The sequence below is a fragment of the Moschus berezovskii genome, chromosome 21 (assembly GCF_049115385.1).
Source record: "Moschus berezovskii isolate FMDL1 chromosome 21, NW_MosBer_1.0, whole genome shotgun sequence".
NCBI lineage: Eukaryota > Metazoa > Chordata > Mammalia > Artiodactyla > Moschidae > Moschus > Moschus berezovskii.
In genome coordinates this window covers 64,961,287-64,968,511 of record NC_142480.1, presented here as the reverse complement: position 1 = coordinate 64,968,511, position 7,225 = coordinate 64,961,287, and the positions used below count along the sequence as shown (strand labels likewise).

Genomic DNA, 7,225 nt, shown 5'->3' with positions numbered 1-7,225 from the left:
GGGTATGATAAAATATTTTGGCCACCTGATGTGAAAAGCCGACTCATTGGAAAATACCTTGATGCTGTGAAAGATTGAAGGCAAAAGGAGAAGACAATGGCAGAAGATGAGATGGTTGGATGGCATCACTGACTCAACGGACATGAACTTGGGCAAACTCCAGGAGATAGTGAGGGACAGCAAGGCCTGGTGTGCTGCAGTCCTTGGGATTGCAAAGAGTCAGACATGACTTAGCAACTGAACAACAGCAACATGATAAGATACTTTGTTGGTCTAAATTCTAAACAGTTTCTAGGGTTACTCTGAGTATATATCATGTGCTACAGATTAGTATGATTTTATTTCATATCCTTTAATAAAGTTTGTAGTCTATATGTCAGTTAATTAGGAGGATTCCCAAGTATTCCCAGGTGGCGCTAGTGGTAAAGAATCTGCCTGCCAATGCAGGAGATTCAACAGATATGGGTTTGATCCCTGGGTTGGCAAGATCCCCCGGAGTAGAAATGGCACCCCACTCCAGTATTCTTGCCTGGAAAATTCATGGGCAGAGGAATCTGATGGGCTACAGTTCATGGGGCTGCAGAGTTGGACATGACTGAGCAATTCAGAACAAATCACAGGTATACAGTCAGCTCAGAAATGTGCTGTCCAAAGTAAGTTGTCAGAGATTGGAAGCCATTTGGGACATAACTCTTGTCTCTAACCTGGGGTACTGTAAATTCCTTCATTTAAACAGCAGATTTGACAATTGACAATAGTACAGTGACTGGAAATATTAAGATCCAGAACTTGAGCTACTTCAATTTTGCCATTCTGTGTGACCACTGAAGATTTTGCTTTTAAAATTTAAACCAGTATAACAGCACCAACTGCAAGGTGAGTACAAATTTCAGGTCATATACAAAATATTTTACTACATATGAACAATATCTTTAAAATTGGATGATATACTTCTTAAAATACTAAATGGAAACTATAATAATAGGGATCCATGTGTCAGAAATTTGGAAGTTGCCACTCTGTCCTAACAACTAAAAAGCTAAACAAAACGAAAAGTCAACAACTCTTCTTGGATTTGTAAAAAAGGGAGATTTGTAAAAGACATAAGGCCAGTCACTGCCCCCAAGATTGGAGAGACAGAGGTGAGCACATGGAGCCACAGCTTCCCAGGGCAGAGACTCACGGCTAGAAACTATCATGTCCAGTGCCAGGGTAGGAAATCTGAGCCATAATTGATGAACTGTTGAAAGCCCAGTGTAGACAAGTCTGAGAATTAAAAACTTCAGCAGACCAGTCCCCACTGTACTAAGACTAACCTCCAGGAGTTGACCACGTCCTCATAGTATCAGAGAAAGTAAAAAAATCCTCTTGTACTTTTGGCAGTGGAGGGGAAAGGGAACCAATATGAAATATGCCCAGAGCACTCTGTTCTTAACAAAATCTGCCCTCGGGGTAATCTAGTGAGCCAGAGCTTAGGCTGCTGGGGGTATTATCAGAGCCTAACTGACCCAGGGGAAGGAAAATACCCAGCTCCAGACCACTCTAGCCATCCTGTCCCACCAAAGGTGGGGAGGAAACAAAACTGAGAAACACTTCTGAAATTCACAGCCCCAGCATGCAGACTCACTAAAAGGTTGAGACCAATCACAGAACTCAGAACACTTCCGCTCCTCCCACGCCTCACCACTGCATTACTAAGGCCTGCTTCCAGCAGTTCCTTTTACCCAGTACATCATGTCCAACTATCAAGAAAAATTACAAGGCATACTAAAAGGAAAAAAATACAATTTGAAGATACAGAGCAAACATCAGAACCAGACATGACAGGTGTGTTGGAATAATCAGACAGGGAGTTTAAACAACTATGATTAATATGCTAAGAGCTCTGATGGATAAAGTAGACAGCTGTTTTGTTGTTGTTTAGTTGCTAAGTTGTATCTGACTCTTTGCAACCCCATGGACTGTAGCCCACCAGGCTCCTCTGACCATGGGGTTTCCCAGGCAGCAATATTAGAATGGCTTCCCATTTCCTTCTCCAAAATAGACAGTACCCAACACAAATGGGCAATGTAAGCAGAAGGATGAAAATACTAGAGAAAGACCAAAGGGAAATGCTAGAGATCAAAGACACTGCAGCAGACTGCCTCTGATGGGCTTAGTAGCAGACTGCATGATTGAGGAAGATATCTCTGATCTTGAAAATATGAATAGAAAACCTTGAAACTTGAAGACCAAAGAGAACAGACTTTAAAAAATGAAAACAGTATATCCAAGCACTGTGGGACGGCCGCAACAAGGGACAGCTACAGCATGTAGCATACATGCAACGTGAACAGCAGAAGGAATGAACATTTGAAATGATAATGCTGTGATATGATAGTATATGAAATGATGTGAAGTGCTAATGACTGAGAATTTCCCCAAATAAGTGTCAGATATTAAAACACAGATCCAGGAAGTTCAGAGAACACCTAGCAGGGTAAATGCCAAAAAACCTCAACCAGCTAACTAACTAAATAAACTAAAAAACACACCTAGTGTACATAATTTTCAAAATACAGACAATCAAAGATAAAGAATAAAATTTTAGAAGAAATCAGAGGGGGAACCCCCCCACCATACTTAATAGAAAAATAAAGATAAGAATTACATCCAACTTCTTAGAAACCATGTAAGTAAGAAGTAAGAGTTGAAACAACAAAAGGCAGACAAAAAAACAAACAAAGAATAAGAACAGCAAACAGAAAATGGCAACAAATATGGTAGATATTAATACAACTATATCAATAATCACCTTAAATATCAATGATCTAAACTAGAAGGCAGAGATTGTCAGAGTGTGTCAAAAAACAAGACCCAGCTTCATGTTGTCTAAAGAAGCTTACTTCAAATGTAAAAATTCACACAGATGAAAAGTACATGAATGGAAAAAATATACCATGCTAGCACTAATCAGAAGATAGCAAGAGTAAGTATATTAATTAGAGACAGAGAAACCTTCAAATCAAGGAAAATTATAAGGAATAAAGAAGGGCATTACATAATAATGAAGGGGTCAATTCTCCAGGAAAACTTAACAATCCTAATGTGTATGCTCCTAACAACAGAGCATCAAACTATGTGAGACAAAAATTAATAGAACTGCAAGGAGAAACAGATGATTTCACTAACAAACTTGCAGACTTCAACATCCCTCAATCAGACATGGACAAGCCCAGCAGGCAGAAAATCAGGAAGGACATAACTGAATTTAGAAACACCATCAAGCAACAGAATGTTATCACTGTAGGCTCACTTTATCTGACAACAACAGAATACACCTACTCAAGTTCACATGGAACATTTACCAAGACGGACCACATTCTGGGCAATAAAACGGACCACATTCTTAAAATATTTAAATGAATAGAAATCATGCAATGTCTGCTCTTAGGTTATAGTAAAATTAAACTAGAAATCAATAACAGAAAAATTACTGGAAACTCCTAAAATACATAGAGATTAAATGAAATACTCTTAAATATCACATGGGTCAGAGAAGAAAATGCAAGAGAACTTAAAAAAATTATTTTAAACTAATGAAAAAGAAAACAACTCATCAAAATTTGTGGGATAGAGCAAAGCAGTGCTTAGAGGGAAATTTATAGCATTGAATGTTTATATAAGAAAAGAAGAAATATCTAAAATCAAAAGTTTCCATCTTAAGAAAGTAGGAAGAGTAATTCAAATCTAAATAATCAGAAGAAAAGAAATAATAAAAACTAGAGTAGAAATCAATGAAATTGAACCTCCCCCGGTTTCCCGTGCCTCTTTGGCAGCTGGCCACATGGTGAAGGGGAGGTAAAGGGGACCGCTCTAGTCTGTGGCCGGTGTCATGACTGGGCTTGGAGTGTACAGCTGCCCCTCAGCTCGAGTGTATGGCTCTGGAGGCCCAATGACAGGCGACCTCCACAGCTCCCGACATGGGGTGACAGTCACCTCTGGTCTGAGAATGGCTACCCCTTGATATGAGCCAGTGGCTGAGATTGGTGTTGGTGTCTATGGGACAGTGGTCCCCACAGTGGCCACTTTGCAGCCCTCAGGAACACAAGGATCCCCTATGGAGGAGATACTGGAGTATGCCTGGCCATCAGCATAGTTTGTGAGGTGGCCTTACTGCAGTGACTGGAGGCCTTTGAGCTTCCCATCCTTGTTGGGCTTATTGATGTCTGTGCTACAGCCCAAACTAATTGGGAGACCAAAGTGACCCTTGAGTTTGACCGTGTGGATCAAGACCTAAGGACATATCTAGACGAGGCACACCATCAGGCTTGCCAGTGGAGACCTCAAGTGTCTGATGCACCAATTTCTAAGAGGCTTAGATTTCCTTAGGGCTTCCCTGGTGGCTCAGTGTGTAAAGCGTCTGCCTGCCATGTGGGAGACCCGGGTTTGATTGCTGGGTCGGGAAGTTTCCCTGGAGAAGGAAATGGCAACCCACTCCAGTATTCTTGCCTGGAAAATTCCATGGGCAGAGGAGCCTGGTAAGCTACAGTCCATGGGGTTGCAAAGAGTCGCACATCACTGAGCAACTTCATGTCTTAGATTTCCTTCACGCAAATTGCATCGTTCACTGAGAGCAGAAGCCAGAGAACATTCTGGTGACAAGTGATGGGACTGTCAAGCTGGTTGACTTTGGCCTAGCCAGAATTTAGAGCTACCAGATGGCACTACACCTGTGGTTGTCACACTCTGGAACTGTGCTCCAGAAGTTCTTCTACAGTCTAAGGATGCAACACCTGTGGACATATGGAAGGTTGGCTGCACATTTGCAGACTTGTTTCATCAAAAGCTTCTCTTCTGTAGAAACTCTGAAGCTGACCAGTTAGGCAAAATCTTTGATCTGATCAAATTGTACCCAGAGGATGACTGGCTCCAAGATGTGTCTCTACTCCAAGGAGGCTTTTTCCCCTAGAGGGCCCTGCTAGTGCAGTTGATGGCACCTGAGATGCAGAAGTTGGAGCACTGCTCTGCTGCTGGAGTTGCTGACTTTTAATCCACACAAGTGAATCTCTGCCTTCTGAGCCCTACAGTACTCTTATTTACACAAGGCAGAAGGTAACCCAGAGTGAGCAACAGAATGGACGCTTTCCAAGTGAAAGTCGCTCATTCGTGTCCGACTCTTTGTGACCCCATGGACTATACAGTCCACGGAATTCTCCAGGCCAGAATACTGGAATGGGTAGCCTTTCCCTTCTCCAGGGGATCTTCCCAACCCAGGGATTGAACCCAGGTATTGCAGGCGGATCCTTTACTAGCTGAGCTGTTATGGAAGCCCCAATTCTGTATGAGCTCCACCCAAAAAATGGCGGCCTTACTGCTGCATCAGGGCTGTGTCTGTGGGGTCAGCCACAAGAAGAGAGAATATAGCGTGTCTACTGCTATGGCTGCTGCGCCAGCCAGGAGAGAATAAACGTGTCTGCAGTTCCCACAGCTCCTTGAGTCTTCTTCCGGCCTCTTAGCTCACGCCTTGCCTACCCTGGGTCCAGCAAACAGTGAGGACAGTGAGATACAGCAAGACAGTTGGCGTCATGAACAGAATCAGCAATACGAGAACCAAGAGAAGAGACGCAGACATGTCCCTTCCTTGGAACACTTGAGTGGAGAGCCCTCGCCGAGAAGGTGCCCTTCACCTCCATCTCTGAGGCTGCGGAGAGAGAATATGTTGCTGCTCTAATGACGTTCCCCTCCCACCTCTCCTCTTGAGGCTTATCCTTCTGCCCCACGTGTCCTTACACCAAGGGGTATGTCCCTTGTTCTCCCCTTCCTTATACCTTGATATTGGGTTCATCTGTTATACAGGAAAAACAAAACAAATAAGCAAAAAAGAAATCAATGAAATTGAAAATAGGAAATTAATAGAGGAAAAGATGGACTCAAAAGCTGCTTTTTTGAAAAGATCAACAAAATTGATGCGTCTAGGCTTCCCTGGTGGCTCAGACGGTAAAGAGTCTTCCTGCAATGCAGGAGACCCTGTGTTGGGAAGATCCCCTGGAGTTGGAAATGGCAGCCCACTCCAAATTGCCTGGAAAACCCCATGGACAAAGGAGCCTGGTGGTCTACAGTCCATGGGGTTGCAAAGAGTCAGACATGACTGAGCGACTTTCACTTCACAGTCAGGTTAATTAAGGAAAAAAGAGAGAGGATTATTAATAAATGAAAGAATAGACATCACTACAGATCCTATGGACATAAGAAGGATAAGGGAATACTTTGAACAACCTTATGCCCACAAATTTGATAACTTAGATGAAAGGGACCAGTTTCTTGAAAGACATAGTTTGCCAAAACTCACACAAAAAGAAATAGATAATCAGAATAGGTCTTTATCTGTTAGAGAAAATGAATCAGCAATTAATAATCTAAAACAGAAAGCAATAGTTCTGAGTTCACTAGTGAATTCAACCAAATATTCAAGGGAGAAATTATATCAATTCTCTACAATCTCTTTCAGAGGATGGAAGCGAAGAGAATACTTTCTAGTTATTCTTTGAGGTCAGCATTACTCTAAACCAAGGCCATCAAAGACAAGAAAAGAAATATGTCTCATGAACAGAGATGCCACCATTTTCAACAAAGTATTAGCAAATTAAACCTGATACTGTAGAAAAAGAATTATATACAGCATGATCAAATGGGACTTATCCCAGATATGCAAAGCTGATTCAGCTTTAAAAAATCAATTATGTAATCATGCCAACAGGCTAAAGACTAAAAAAGGAAAATTACTTGATCTTATTAGTAAATGCAGAAAAGCATTTGATGATTCATGATAAAAATTCTTAGCAAACTTATGAGTAGAAAGGAACTTCCTCAACTTAATTTTAAAAAATGTATAAAAACCCCACAGTAACATCATACCTAAGGGTGAGAAGCTTGCTTTCCTACTAAGATCGGAAAGAGGCAAAGAAGTCACCTCTCACCACACTTTTCCTCTGTCATTTTAAAAATTTTATTGAAATATAGTTGATTTATAATGTGCTAATTTCTTCTGTACAACAAAGTGATTCAGATGTATACATGTATACGTATATATACATGTATGTATACATGTATATATATATTGATCATTATTTTTTAATATTCTGCTCCATTATGGTTTATTGCAGAATAGTGAATATGCTATACAGTTGTTGTGTAGTCGCTAAGTCAGGTCCAACTCTTTATGACACCATGGACTGTAGCCCAC

General features: G+C 41.2%; 1 pseudogene; it reads left to right on the top strand.

The window, feature by feature from the left end:
• The first annotated feature begins 3,991 nt into the window (after positions 1 to 3,991).
• LOC129550014 (cyclin-dependent kinase 4-like) lies at positions 3,992 to 6,642 on the top strand (annotated as a pseudogene).
• The last annotated feature ends 583 nt before the right edge of the window (positions 6,643 to 7,225 follow it).